General features: G+C 42.3%; 1 pseudogene across 1 annotated transcript in view; it reads left to right on the plus strand.

Annotated features, from left to right (window-relative positions):
* LOC308341614 (E3 ubiquitin-protein ligase TRIM32-like) overlaps positions 1 to 13,402 on the plus strand; it is a 35,414-nt pseudogene extending 22,012 nt beyond the window's left edge. The window contains exons 2-3 of the transcript in view: positions 11,483 to 12,377; positions 12,590 to 13,402. The product of the transcript in view is annotated as an E3 ubiquitin-protein ligase TRIM32-like (transcript). The remainder of the gene's footprint in view (positions 1 to 11,482; positions 12,378 to 12,589) is intronic.
* The last annotated feature ends 2,306 nt before the right edge of the window (positions 13,403 to 15,708 follow it).

A 15,708-nucleotide genomic window follows, 5' to 3' on the forward strand; every position in this document is an offset into this window, starting at 1 on the left:
AGAGAAAATATATCCAGATGGTGACATTTGGGAGTACACCAAGGAAATTATTGTCCCCAGGGAGCCTGGGTGGCTCAGTCATTAAATGTCTGCCTTCGGCTCAGGTCATGATTCCAGGGTTGTGGGATCAAGCCCCGGATTGGGCTTCCTGTTCAGCAGGAAGCCTGCTCTCCCTCTCCCACTCTCCCTGCTTGTGACAGAGAGAGCTCTGTCAAATAAATAAATAAAACCTTAAAAAAGGAAAGAAAGAAAGAAAGAAAGAAAGAAAGAAAGAAAGAAAGAAAGAAAGAAAGAAATGATTGTCCCCTATTTCTTTATAGTGAGGCTCATCAGGCAACAAGCCCCTACAATATGACAGGACTTCCCACCAGCTCTTAGCTATGAAGGGACAGCTGAAGATCACCATGCCTTTGAAGAAATCGTTGTATACAAAAATGACAATAGCAGTTGGAAATCTAAAAGAAAACAGATGGCACACCCAAATCTGGAAATTTAAGGATAACTTAATGAAGGGACAGTTGGCAAAAATAAACAAGGCTCAGGGTGAGTAAGTAGGAAGGAGGAGTTGCCAAAATCTGGAGAATGTAGTTGTATGGAGAGTCTAATCACCCAGAACTGTGGCTTTTGGTAGGAGAATCTTGGCGGTGGGTTGTCTGTGGGAGCCAAGACCCCAAATTCATTCTCTTCTGTCCAGCTTTCCCACAGGCCCAGCCCACACAGAATCCAAAGGGCACAGGAGTCTGTTGTTGATACAGCTTCCTTGACAAAAAGCAGATGGATGAATCTGAGTGACTTTGAGTATAGATTCGTGGGGCCAAGGGAAAATATTTATCACCAAGACTGAAACAAACAGAAGAGAGAGAAGAGAATAGAAAAGAAGCAAAGAAAATGCACAGAATAGAAGTCGTAATTACCTCAAAGAAAGAAGAGAATATATACATATACATATATATTTTTTAAAGATTTATTTATTTATTCCAGAGAGATAAAGTACATGAGCAGTGAGGGGCAGAGGGAGAAGGGAAGCAGACTCCCTGCTGAGCGTGGAGCCAGATGGATGTGAGGCTCAATCCCACAAGTCTAAGATTATGACCCAAACCAAAACCAAGAGTCAGACATGCAATCAACTGAGCCATCCAGGTGCCCCAAGATTATATATTAGGAAGATGATATATATTTTAAAATATTAAAGAAGAGATCATGGATGGCACAATATCAGAACTGAAATTTTAAAAATCCAATGGAATATTGGAAGTTAAAATCCAATAAATATCCAGAAAGTAGAATGAGAATGTAAATATATAGAAAGTAGGAAATAAATAAGATAATTAGTGGATCAATTCAGACATTATAACATCTGATAAGTAGTACTCTGGGAAAAAAACAAAAAACAGAGAAAGGGGGGTAATCAAAAAAATAATGCCAGAATAATTTCTCCAATGATTTAGTGGCTTGAAAGGGCCCAACACATACCCACCACAATTAATTTTTTAAATTCATGCAAAGGCATATCATTGAAAATGTTGTTCCTTACATGTAAAGGGAAGATAGAGAGGTAAAGCAGGTAACAATCCAAGGAAAAAGCATTCAAATGTCATCAGATTCTCAACTACAAAGCTGGGTGTTACATGACTTCAAAATTCCAAAGGAACTCTACACCCAGTCAAATTATAAGTAAAGTATGAAGACAGAATAAAAACCTTTACAGACATGAAAAGACCAAAAAAATAGAGCTCTCAGAAAACCTAGATGACTTTAAGTCTGATGATGGCTCTTCAGATAAAAGACCAAAGGTGCAATCCATGAAGGAAAAAATGGATAAGCTGGGTTTCATTCAAATTATAAACTTATGCTGTGCCAAAGACAATGTCAAGAGATAAAGAGACAACTCAGAGACTGGGAGAAAATATTTGCAAAAGATACATGTGATAAAGAACTATTACTCAAAACACACAAGTAACTCTTAAAACTCAACAACAAAAAAAGTAGGTTTTTAAAAATGGGCCAAAGATCCAAATAGACACCTCACCAAAGAAGATGGCAAATAAGCAAAGAAAAGGTGCTTCACGTCATATGCTATTAGAGAAATTCAAACTAAATGGGATGCCACACACAACCTATTGGAATGACTAAAATTCAGAACACTGATGAGGATGTAGAACAATGGGGATTCTCATTCATTGTTGGTGGGAATGCAAAATAATACAGTCACTTTGGAAGATTTCTTATTAAAAAATCTGGCAGTTTGGCAATTTCTTACAAAACTAAACATACTTTTTGCATATGATCCAGCAATCATATTCCTTGATATTTTCCCAAAGGGGATGAAAACGTCTGTCCATGAATGCAGATATTTGTAGCAGCTCTATTCATAATTGCCACAACATGGCAGCAACCAAGATGTCCTTCCATAAGTGAATGAATAAATAAATGGTGATACATCCAGACAGTGGAATAGTATTCAGCACCGTAAAGAAATTAACTATTAAGTCATGAAAAGACATGGAAGAAGCTTAAGTGCACATTACTAAGTAAAATAAGCCAGTCTGAAAAAGGTACATACTGTATGATTCCAACTATATCACATCCTTAAAAAGGCAAAATTATGAGGACAGTAAAAAAGATCACTGTTACTAGAGGTTTGGGGGTGGATGGGAAGGGATGAATAGGTAGAGCACAGAGAATTTTTCGGACAGTGAAAGTGCTCTATACGATATTTGTCCAAATCCACAGAATTTATAACACCAAAAATAAACTCTAATATAACAGACTGCAGACTGGGTAATTATGATGGGTCAGTGTGGGCTCATCAGCTGCAACAAATTTACCATTCTAGTGATAGAGATGGATAATGGAGAGGCTGTGCATGTGTGGGGGCAGGGGAATACAAGAAATCTCAGTCCTTTCCCCTCAGTTTTGCTGTAAACTTAAAACAGCTCAAAAAAATAGTCTTAATAAAAGAGAGAAAGAGAGCGAGAGAGAGACAGTTCTGATATATACCTTCTCAGATTGCTACTGTATGGGGTGCTTCAGTAAACAAGGGAATCAACAAGAAAAAAGGGAACATGGGATCCTACTACAATAGAAACCTATGCAGAAAACTGGTTCATGAAAAAATAACCTAGTAGCATGTTATTTAGAAATTTGGAGTTTCTAATTAAAAATATATATATATACATCTGGAAGAGTTGAAAGAAGTTGTCCCTGGGGAGTAAAACCGGGACGACTATTTTTCAATATAATGCTCCAGGTACCATTTTAAAGCTATGTAGATATTTATTTATATGAAAATTAAAATCAATAGATGATGTTTAATTTACTACCTTGCCTGTTTCTTCTATATTATCTCACTTAGAATGTCTCAGGAACACTTCCCTTCCCTCCCAGGAGATTGCCATCCACTCTTTTGTTCACCAGGCTATTTCCAATTTTTTTTTTTTTTTTTCAAAAAAATCCCAAGCAGGATTCTTTTTTTTTTTTTACTTTTTTTTAAACTTTTTTTTTAAAGGATTTTATGTATTTATTTGACAGACAGAGATTACAAGTAGGCAGAGAGGCAAGCAGAGAGAGAGGAGGAAGCAGACTCCCTGCTGAGCAGAGAGCCCAATGGAGGGCTCAATCCCAGGACCCTGGGATCATGACCTGAGCCGAAAGCAGAGGCTTTAACCCACTGAGCCATCCAGGTGCCCCAATTTCCAAATATTTTCTAACTGCCATATGCGGTGTTTGGGCAAAAGTATATAAAGATGTTAGAAAATTCTCACCCATGAAGAATTTCCCATATGATTAAGGAGATGAGACATGAATGATTAAAGCATAATAAAAGAGACATACTAAGTTAGATGGCACAAGTTACAACTGTTACAGGAGGTAAGACATAAATTTGTAAAGAAATCTTCAGGATAAACTGGGATCTACAGTGGGTATTAGTGTGTGGTTATGATCTGGTGAGAGAAAACAAGTAAATATTCAAGTCTGAGATGATAGCCAAGCAAAGATGAAATCAAGAATGACTCAAAGAATTCTGAGCAAATAATGATGGAGAGAAGTTACCAGAAGTGAGTTTAGGGGCGCCTGGGTGGCTCAGTGGGTTAAGCCTCTGCCTTCAGCTCAGGTCATGATCCCAGCGTCCTGGGATCGAGCCCCATATCAGGCTCCCTGCTCGGCGGGAAGCCTGCTTCTCCCTCCCCCACTCCCCCCACCCCCCCCACTCCTCCTGCTCGTGTTCCCTCTCTTGCTGTGTCTCTGTCAAATAAATAAATAAAATCTTTAAAAAAAAAAAAAAAAAGAAGAAGAAGAAGAAGAAGTGAGTTTAGAGGAGCACCTGGCTGGCTCAGTAGGTTAAGCGTCTGCCTTCAGCTCAGGTCATGATCCCAGGGTCCTGGGATCAAGTCTTCCATTAGGCTCCTTCTGAGCAGGGAGCCTGCTTCTTCCTCCCCCTCGGCCTGCTCATCCTCTCTCTCTCGTGCTCTCTCTCAAATAAATAAATAAAATCTTTTAAAAAGTGAGTTTAGAAAGATGAGCCAGAACTAGACAGGTAAGAGTCAGTAAACACAGGACTTGTCTTAGGGGGTGACAAGGATGCCCCCTAAAAGATTTTGACCCTGGTAAAATTATAGCAGTGGTTTGGGCAGATTGATCCAGGAGTTAAGCTCAAAAAGGTCAGAGGGAGCAAAAAATCTTGAGGCATGCTCTCTTAAAATCACTGAAGCATAAAGTTCTTTTTTTTTTTTTTTAAGATTTTTATTTATTCATCTGATACACAGAGAGAGAGATCACAAGTAGGCAGAGAGGCAGGCAGAGAGAAAGGGGAAAGCAGGCTCCCTGCTGAGCAGAAAGCCCGATGTGGGGCTCGATCCCAGGACCCCGAGATCACGACCTGAGCCAAAGGCAGAGGCTTAACCCACTGAGCCACCCAGGTGCCATTGAAGCATAAAGTTCTAAGCATCTGGACCAGTGTGAGTTACTGGACCTCAACTACAAGAGAAGAGTCCTTCAATGTGTTCATTCATCCTCACAACAAACATTTATAGTGCTCAGTATGTCAGGTGATGCACCAGCTACTGGGGAAGCAATGGTGCTCTGCCAAGGAGCCCACCACCAACTGGACAAGAGACAACAAACAACATAAGAGATCTGGTCAGATTTTTATCCAGCTGAGCCAGGCACATGGATGTTTGTCCATGAAGCTTAAAATAGCACTATCAGGATAACAGGATGCCTATAACAAGACTAAGCACAGCAATTGCTAGAAAACACTCAGAGGAGTATCTAACATAATCTTAGGAATGCAAGAAAACGTTCTAGAACAGATATCTTACACTATTCTCATAAACACAATTTCTGACATATTTGTGATTGGGATGTGTCTTCAAATCCAGAACAGGCCATAGTCGGCGTTGGTGGTATAGTGGTGAGCATAGCTGCCTTCCAGAACAGGCCATAGTTTGATTGGGAACATTTTTTTCTTTGTCAGTGGCACATAAAATCATGGTATACCCTGCAATCACATCTTAGGCTTATTGAAATGTGGTATCCAAGCCAGGGTCTTTTCTTTCCAGAGATCTGCCTAGCCATAATGGTCACCCAATCTGGTAAATTCCACTTCTAGAAAGACTTGCATCCACCCACTCCTTAGCATCACTTACCACCACTATTCCCTACTGTAAACTATAACAACACCCCTGTTCTGTTTCCTCTGCTCCAAACCTTGATCTTTTCCCATCTACTACTCACCCCTCAAACCAGGCAGATCTCTCCAAAAACCAAATTTGCTTATGTTACTTTCCTTCAAGGCAAGGTCTAAGCTCAATAGAATGGTGGTGTACAAGGCCTTTTGAGTTCTAGTCTCCACCAGTTTGTTTCTCTACCTCCTCCACTCTTTAACTTGTTTAATTCCTAGTTTACTTTATAGAATCTAAGGCACCATTAATGTTCAGTCACACTGTTATTTCATGGAACATTAAGAAAGAAAAAGAGATTCTCAATCAAAAGGTGACAAGCCGTCAGGCCAGGTTCTCTTGAAAAAAACCTCCAAGAAGATCTGAGTATAGAAGGTTGATTGAGGAAGGCTCTCAGAAAAATATAGCAAACAAATGAGGACAGCAGGACCCAGGATTGGGAGAAGTTAAGCTGCAACAGAGTTAGGGAACTCAGCATGAGTTGTCTTTCATGAAGGGAGCCAGAACTCTGAACTCCCGTGTAGACTAGTCACTGAATGTGGAGTGTAGCCTTGGGTGAGGGAGATCCTCCCAACAGCAGGGAAATCACAGAAAAGGACACCCAGCTGAGAGCTGTCCTCTATCACCACTCCAAGAAGATAGACTCGAAGGGAAGATCTGGGCAGCATCTACTTCACCCACTACAAATGAATATCAGATGTGACATTGTGAGATGGTTTCTGATACCAGACATGCTAAGATAGGGAAAAAGTCAAATCAGTTAAACAGTGTGTGTGTAATCCATTCCTTTTCTGCTTACATCATTTAGTTAGTTTGGTGACTTACAACAAATAATCCTCATGGTACAGAGAAGAAAGAGGTCACAATGATACACCTAGTTATGGGGATTTTTTTAACATTTTAATATTTTAAGTGTACAGCTCAGTAGTACTAAGTATGTTCACCTTGTTGTGCAACCATCACCATCCATCACCAGAACTTTTTCATCTTGCAAAACTGAAACTCTGTACACATTAAAAAATAACTTCCCATTTCCCCCTTCCTTCATTAACTGGCAGCCACTATTCTACTTGCTTTCTCTATCAATTTGACTATTCTATGTTTCTCATATACATAGAATTATGCTGTATTTTTCTTCTTACAACCAACTTATTTCGCTTAGCATAATGTTCTCAAGTTTCATCCATGTTGGAGCATGTGACAGAATTTCCTTCCTTGTTAAGATTGAATAACGTTCCATTGTATGTATGTATCACATTTTGTTTATCCATTCATCCACCAAAGGACATTTGGGTTGCTTCCACCTCTCAGTTATTGTGAATAATGCTGTTATGAACATGGGTGTGAAAATATCTCTTCCTGACCATATTTTCTATTATTTTGGATATACACCCAGAAATAAGATTGCTGAATCAAATGGTAGTTCTTTTTTTTTTTAATCTTTTGAGGAACAGTCATCCTGTTTTCCATAGTGGTGGCACCATTTTACAATGTCACCAATAGCACATAAAGGTTCCAATTTATCTGCATCCTTTCCAATGTTTGTTATTTTCTGTTTGTTTCTTTTTTAATAGAAGTCATCCTAATCAGTGCAGGGTGATATCTCCTCATAGTTTTTATTTGCATTTCTCTAATGATTAGTGATATTGAGTAACATTTTATTTGTCTTTTGGCCACTTGTATATTCTTTGGAGAAATATCTATTCAAGTTCTTTGGCCATTTTTTGACGGGTTATTTGATTTTTTTGGTTGCTGAGTTGTAAGAGTTCTTTATATGTCCTGGATATTAACCCTTTATCAGATAAATGATTTCCAAATTGTACTGTAAACTTTTCAACTTCATACTTTCTTGCTGCCTCAACAACCTCACAAACAGGCTGTGAAGACTTTGCCCAGGTGACCAGTTGCACCACTGTGATAAGGCTGGTCCCTGCCATGAGTTACTTTCTTGTCCTCCCCTAACTGTGACCTAATGACTTTCAAATGCACCAATGAAATCCCTTCATGCCTTTTGTTTGTGTACTCCATCTTGACTCCCCAGTAAAGGCATTAGTGTCCCTCAGCCCCCTCATCTGCTAGGTTGAGTTGGCTCCCTTGACACTTCCCCCATGCAGCCTTGCATGGCAAAGCATGCCTCTTGTCTCTAGACAAGAGGCATGCTTATTTTCTCTTATTTTCCTGCCCTCTCCTTGTCCCTTTTTGGTTGAACCTGGCTGACCATCTCATGAAAGACTACAAAACACAATTACTTCCTTCCATTCCATAGGCAGTCTTACACTCTGCTAATAGTGTCCTTTGACACACAAAAGTAAGTTTGGCATAGTCCTATTTGTCTATTCTTTGCTTTTGTTGCCTGTACTTTCAATGTCATATCTAAGAAATCATTGCCAAATCCGACGTCATCAAGATTTTCCCCCGTTTTCTTCTAGGAGTTTTATAGTTTGGGGTCTTACATTTAGGTCTTTAATCTATTTTGAGTTAATTTTTTATTATAATGTAAGAAAATGATCCAGCTGCATTTTTTTCCACAAATGGATATCCCAACACTATTTCTTTCCCAACACTATTTGTTGAAGAGTCTGCCCTTCTCCCATTGAATGATCTTGGCACCCTTCTCAAAGATCATTTGAGCATATATGCAAGGGTTTATTTCTGTCTGTCTATTCTATTCCATTGTTCTATGTGGCTTTATGCCATGCTATACCATATTGTACTATACTGTACCTTGATTTTGTACTCTGTTTTTGAAGTCAGAAAGTATTAGTCTCCCAACTTTGTTCTCCTTTTTCAAAAATTACTTTAGGTATTCAGGATCCCCTGAGATTCCATATGAATTTTAGAATTTTTTTTCTATTTCTGCAAAAGATGTCACTGGGATTTTAATAGTACACCTACTTTTGAGCACATTGTGCTTACGGTTTCTGTGAGGTGTCCACCTCAAGTAGGCAATTGATTTAGGACTCAGAAGACACTGAGGATGGAATCAGTCATCTTATATAGCATCCCCACTTTTCCAAGAAGTTTGAAATGATTGTTGCCTTCCAAAACAGCGGCAGGAAAAATAAATTCCAATAGAAAAGAAGCATTTATATTGTTGACATTTTTTTTTTTTTTTGCCTTTCTCTCCATCCATAAAGTCTATACTCAGCATTTTAAAAGTAAGATCATTTGGCCTGATTCTCCTCAAAGAGAAATGATAAGATTTTTTGGTGAAAAATGGAGTTTGCTAACAATCATCTTTCTCCTTCTCTTTTACATGAGTGCAGCAACCCAGCACCCACACAGAGTTCCATGAGGTGACTCAGAGCCCAGCAGCCAGCTTGCCCAGACATTTCCCCAGTCCTACCTGAGCAGGACCATATCCCCAACACCAATGCTCCTGCCCCACCATTTTCAGGCAGGATAACAAAGACTGTGGGCTAACCAATGAAGTTCTCTACACCAGATACATTCAAGCTGGGATGCAGAATCCTAGGGCTTGTATCATAGACGTGTTCCCAGCATATTCCAGGTAGGATTTTTTTTTATAGGACGTATTTCTAAATATTTCTAAACCATATACCAAGCTCTACAGAAAAATCTTATGCCAGGGCTCTATTCTTTTCTTTTCAAGCTGTATGTCTCTCTAGAATACTAGATGGAGTAAAAGAGTTCAAGAGCATCTTTTTTTCAGGGCAGTATACTCATAAAGCTTACTTGCCATTGGCAATTAATTAATCCTTTTTTTTACTCAATTTTCTATCAGCATCCAGAGGGTGGTTAAGTGTTGTCTAAAAAGTCTCCATCTCAACTCTTGCACTGGAATCAGCAAGAGTGCTTACTTAAATTCTTGGAGACCACTCCATATCTACTGAGATCTCAGGATAAGGCCCAGGAATCTGCATTATAAACAACTCCCCAGGAGATTCTTATGCATATGAACGTCTGAGAGACACTGAACTAGAGCAAATAAAAGTTTTACCCAAAGGAATTCAACTAAGAATATAATTATCATAATCATAGGATAATAGTGATTCTTGCATAGTTTCCAACATACAATCAGATATCCATTCACACAGTAGGGCATTTTATAAGTTTAGGGTAGGCTGATTATCCATTGGACTCTTATATCTTATTCCTGTTTAATTCTTTTAAAATGTGAAGCTTATTTTTTAAAGGAATACAATCATAAAATAAACCTTGAGCTCTGTTACTTACTTTCTCTTTAAGATTGAATAAAATTCCCAACCCTATTTTATTTTATGATTCTCACACTTGGGAAATCCTTTACACTAGCTGTTAAAATCATTAAGCCAATGTCCTCGATTTAATCTTTAAGGTTGACCAGCCAACATTGAGTCACTGTAATCTTCTAGGTCAGACAGGAAAAGAATTGACGTCGTTACCAAATACCACTGCGTAAGTGTCTTTGAGAAAATGGCAGCCAAGTGTACACAGTTGGGTAATGAGATGTGATGGGTAACAGTCCCTGAGCAGGTGAGCTGGAAGGCCTGGCACCTGGCATTCCATCCCTAATGATGCCCTTGTGTGAGCTGTCAAGGATCCATGACACACTTTCTCTGACATAACATATCTCAGGGAGTTATCAAGATGTTTCCTCTCTCCAGAAGATCAACCAGCCTATTAGGAATGATAATTTGGCACATGCTATGCTCAAGGGACAGAAGCAATAAGGGATGTTTCATACAAAGGGGCTTCCACCGTGAGCCAGCAATGTTGATCTGCAGCTAAAAACAGAGATGCATAAAAATAAACCTTCAACCTCTCACCCTGAACAATGAAGATGTTTTCCAGAAAACTGCACAGAATCTAAACAGCCTCAGAGGTCACAGTTCCTTTCTCCAGCTTTTACTTTTTAAAAAAGGAAAAATTAAAAAGAAGATCAGCTGACCTAGTTGGTTTACCTCACTAATCTGTAACACTGACTGCCCAAGAGACAAGTATAATACAAACTTGGCCCAACGTCTTGTTGGCTTATTTCTAGCTTTCAGAAACAAACAAAAAAGTTATAATTAGCTATAATTTAATACTCTAAATTATTATGAATACTTCCCTGTCAGAAGTTAATGTTAGTCTTCAACTCCTTTTAAAGAGAGATGCCAAGATAACTCAGCTCCAGTCACACATTCATTCTCTCTCCCTCTCCCTTCCTCTCTCTCCCAGCCCTCCCCAACTCAAGTCAAAGGGAGGGAAAACTGAGATGATTACCTGGGCATGAAGAGGCAGATGATCACATTAGCCTAAATGACCCAGGGTCTGTGCCCATCAATGCAAGCAAACCCAGGAACCAGCTATAGCCCGGAAGGGTCAAACTTTGAAGACAAGGCAAGTTTTAAGTTAATTCATGTCAAAATTAATTTTTTAAAAAAATATTTCCCTCTTACTCCCGGATTTTGGATCAGTAAGACAGGAATATATGAACCCATGCCTATGCAACGAATTATTGCACAAGGAGGGCTAAAGTTAAAGACAGAGGGTACTGCCCCCCAACTTGCAAGGCCCCTGTCAGGGAAGGAAGGGCAGGAGGTCAGGCACTGAATATCGAAGGCAGTGGGGCTATTTGCTTATCTGTGTTTATATATCATGTCCCTGTCACTATTATTTTCCTATCACTGTCCCCAGATCAGCCCATTCCCATAGACGTCCCCAGTCCCTTCCAACTCCTAATATCTTTATTCAAACGTCTGTGGTAGAAGGTGGCAGTGGACACGTGGGAGCCACAGGTGGTCAGCAGGATTTGACCCTCTGGAGCATGAACACCAAACTCTTCAGCTCTGGGTTGTGTTAGCGGATCCCTCAAGGGAAGCGCAGTGACCACTGCAGCAGCAGCAGCAGCAGCTTCTCACCTGAACCTGGACGCTGTCGGGGAAGCGCTGAAGCGCCCGATCTGCGAGGAGTCTTTCACAGAGGAGCAGCGGCCCAAATGCCCGCACGGTGGCCATACCATCTCCCGGCAGTGCCTGGAGAAGCTCCTGGCCAGTAGTGGTGGCCGCTGTGCCTTGTGCAGCAACCCTACCCGTATAACCAGCCTCACCTTGCTGACAGACAGCCTGAAAGTGCTGAAGATCGTTGACACAGTCGGGTCTGTAAGGCTGTGGGGCTGCTCCTGCGCGGGTCTCGTGGGCGGTGGCTGTGGGAGCTGTGCTGTGGTGTTGTGCGAGCCTGGCCCGGAGGTGGACCCCCACCCTCTGGCCACTGGCCACTCCCTGCCCAAAATGCAGCTGAGGGGCGGTGTCAGGACTTTGGAGAGAAGTCGGCAGGAGTTTAGGGGGGAGCTGCAGGGGAGGGAGGTGGCCTTGGAAGGGGTCTCCCAGGACCTTCAGGCAAGGCATAAGGCAGTTCTCCAGGAATAAGACCAGAGGAGCACTGGGTCCAGGAAGAGCTGACTCGCTCTCGAACGTTCTTCACAGGCTCTTAGGCTGAGGTTGAGAAATCCAATAGTCAAGTGGTAGAGGAGCAGACTTACCTGCTTACCATGGCAGAGGTGCAGGCTGTGTCTCGCTGTGACCACTTCCTGGCCAAGATCAAGCAGGCAGATGGAGGGCTACTGGAGGAGAGAGCTGATGAGGAGGACCCAGAGCTCACCGCCAGCCTGCCTTGGGAGCTTCCTCTACAGACCGTGAAGCTTCCTCAGGTTGGCTATGTGCCCCTCCCACCCCCCCAATCAGGCAGGCTGTTAAAAAGCCCTTGAAAGGGGTGTCTGGGTGGCTCAGTCTGTTAAGCGTCTACCTTGGGCTCAGGTCATGATCCCAGGGTTCTGGGATCGAGCCCTGAGTCAAGTCCCTGCTCAGTGGGCGCCTGTTTCTCCCTCTCTCCCTCTGCCTGCTACTCCGCCTACTTGTGCTCTCTCTCTCTCTCTGTCAAATAAATAAAAAAATCTTAAAAAAAAATAAAAAAAAAAGCTCCAGACAGTCAACATGGAGGATTCCTAGGCTTTGGAGCCTGCAACCTCTGCCACCTCCAACTCAGTTACACTTAGAGAGATGGACGAGTCCCGAGGAAGTGGTGGCCAGCCCTGGGCCCTCACCTGCTCAGTACTGGGTTTGGAGACTGCTGCCAGTATCCCACAGTGCCTCCTTCTCAGAAAGATGGGGACTAAGGCAGCGTTCCAGGCATGTTCAATCCTCAGTCAGTCTCTGTGTGACCAGTCAAGGTGAGAAGCTGGTTGCTGACCGAGGCAACTACTATATACAAGTCTTCACTCAGAAAGGCTTTTTGAAGGAGATCCACAGCAGCCCTAGCGGCCTGATTGTTTTGTGCTGAGCATCCTTGGGGCTGATCTGGCCAATCTCATTCCTCTCTCAGTGGCCATGCACTGCCATGGGCTCCCTAGTGTGACTGGCAGCTACGACAGCTCCCTCAAGGTATACATCTTGGATGGCCACTGCGTGCCAACCCTGGGGCATCACAACCCCTCCACCTGGCCAGTTTGTGGTAACTGATTGGGAAGGTGGAGATCTCTGGTGCTTCACTGTTGACTGAGAAGCAGGGGTGATCAAACACTGCTGCCTCTGTCTTGCCGTGTGGCCTGAGTTTGTCACCTGTGATGCTGAGGGCTCATCTGCTTCACGGGCTTGGGCCTCAATCTGGAGAATTGGCAGAATGAGCACCACCTGGAGGGTGGCTTCTCCATTGGCTCCATGGGCCCCAATGGGCAGCTGGGTTGCTTTGATAACCTTGATTTCATATTTCCCTCTTATTATAATGGGCTTCGTATGTGACACTTTCTCTTCAATTCTGCTGCATTTAGTGTGCATGCTCCAATGGGATCTGCTCCCCCTTTCATTTCAGACATTATATCCTGGGGCACCTGGGTGGTTCAGTTAGTTAAGCGTCTATCTTTGCTTGATCCCAGGATCCTGAGATCAATCGTCAGGGTCCTGGGATCCAGCATCTCATCAGGCTCTGTACTCAGCAGGAGCCTGCTTCTCCCTCTCCCTCTGCCTGCTACTCCCCCTGCCTGTGCTCTCCTGCTCTCTCTCTGTCAAATAAAGAATAAAATCTTACAAAACAAACAAACATCGTATCCCTGTGGCATGATGTTTCTGGTCTCTTCACCTTTACCAGCATGAAAGCTCATTCACTTAGTACCATCAAGGGAGGTACACAGTCCCTTTGCGGAGCAGCACCTCTTGCTTCTGGGGGCTTTGTGCCATCTTGGATTGATCTTCAATTGCAGATGTGACAGAGAATGGATTGACTCTAGTTGGTTGGTGTTAAAGACTTTTGCCTGGAAATCGATTGCCTTTTACAGGGATGTATAGATTGGAATTACGTCAAAACACAGAAAGATGGCAGTAAGCAAACACAAATGCAATACAGTCAGCAAACACGCTTGAATACTCTCTAGAGCTCATCATTTTTCAGCTTTACCTCACTCCATTGACCTGTGCTAAGAGCTGTCTGCAGAACTGTACAACACAGGCCAGGGTCAGCCAAGTGGGGAGAGGTGGATACATCTTGTTTTTTCATTAGCCAAAACTGTTGGGTCTTTATTCTATAGTTTCCTCAAGTGACTGAACAATATTTGGTTTTGAGATTTATTTCCATTCCTCTATCAAGAATTAAATAATTGATAACCATTTCTTAAAATAAATAAATAAATAAATAATATCTGTGGTAGGAGCTACATTCCACCTGGGTCTTTTTTTTTTTTTTAAGATTTTATTTATTTATTTGACAGAGAGACACAGCAAGAGAGGGAGCAGAAGCAGGGGGAGTGGCAGGCAGAGGGAGAAGCAGGCTTCCCACCGAGCAGGAGCCTCATGTGGGGCTCAATCCCAGGACCTGGGGATCATGACCTGAGCCAAAGGCAGACACTTAATGACTGAGCCACCCAGGAACACCCCCCCACCACCCTTTTTTTTAACAACAGTCAACCCAAGCAAAAGAAATTCAACATTCTAGTTGAGGATGTAGAAATGAGGTTTGTCAGGGCTCTGCCTCTAGGACATATGTGATCGGCCACTTTGGCCTGCCTCCCCATGCCACTTAGTCTTCCTGGCCTCAGTCTCTATCTGCCCAGTGGTAGTGCCCTTCTGGTTGTTTTTAAGGCTTCTTCCAGCCACTGGTTCCCTAGGGTGGAAATCAAGGTGGTTCCTATTTCCAATCCTCACCTCTAAATCCACACTCCCATATTCCCCCACAGTGTGAAAACACACACCCAATTCTGCCGCCCCTATAGTGGGCCTCTGACCAGATTTGGGAGAAGGGAATGGGAGAGAGAGGAACTGGTCAGGCCCATCTTAAATTCCACTGGAGTGCAAATCCTGACAATTTCTCAGTGGCATACCTGTGCAGGAGAACCTGAGAAGTCTCCCACATTTTTAATCAGGATAGAACTCCATCCCCCTTCACGAGGCAGCTCTAGTGGAAATCTGAACATGCCCAGGTCAAGGAAGCTGGGGTGGGAAGGAGAGATGTGCAGGGACACAACATGTGAAGGCTGGAAAAGCAGGACTTTGGGACACCCCTTGACAATGCCCAGTTCAAAACAACTGTTCTTATCAATGTTGGAAGAATTATTAAAACAACCCTGTTCCTGAAAGAGAACCACAAAATGGAAGTGTGAGATTCTTGAGAATGTGGCCAATGAAAGCCTAAATCTGAAAGACAATTTCTTTACTCTTGCTTTCAGAATAGATTCATTCATTCTTTTCCTTATTTTCTGCCCAGGAAATATTTACGGAGCACCTGCTAAGCCTCCAAAACCATGCTTGATGTGGGTTATAGTGATTTACTTTAAATTGCTTCAGTATTATCAGTGTGCAGGCGTGTGAGTGCCAGCTGATTTCAGCTTGAATCCGGCCACATGCTCTCAAGAATATACGCTCTGGGAGCAGTTGGTTAGCTGGACACACCAAAGAGGCAGCTCCCTCTGCTTTCTGCCACACAGATGCCGTTGACACAGAGGATTTGCTCTTTAGCAGGCTATCAAAAATGGATATTCTTTGCTGACACTAGTGACTCATGAGTTGTCATGATGAATGAGAGAAATGGGCTCTTAACTGTTGAAAATGTCAAGATA

The sequence above is a fragment of the Martes martes genome (assembly GCF_963455335.1).
Source record: "Martes martes genome assembly, chromosome: 4".
In the NCBI taxonomy this organism is placed as follows: Eukaryota; Metazoa; Chordata; class Mammalia; order Carnivora; family Mustelidae; genus Martes; species Martes martes.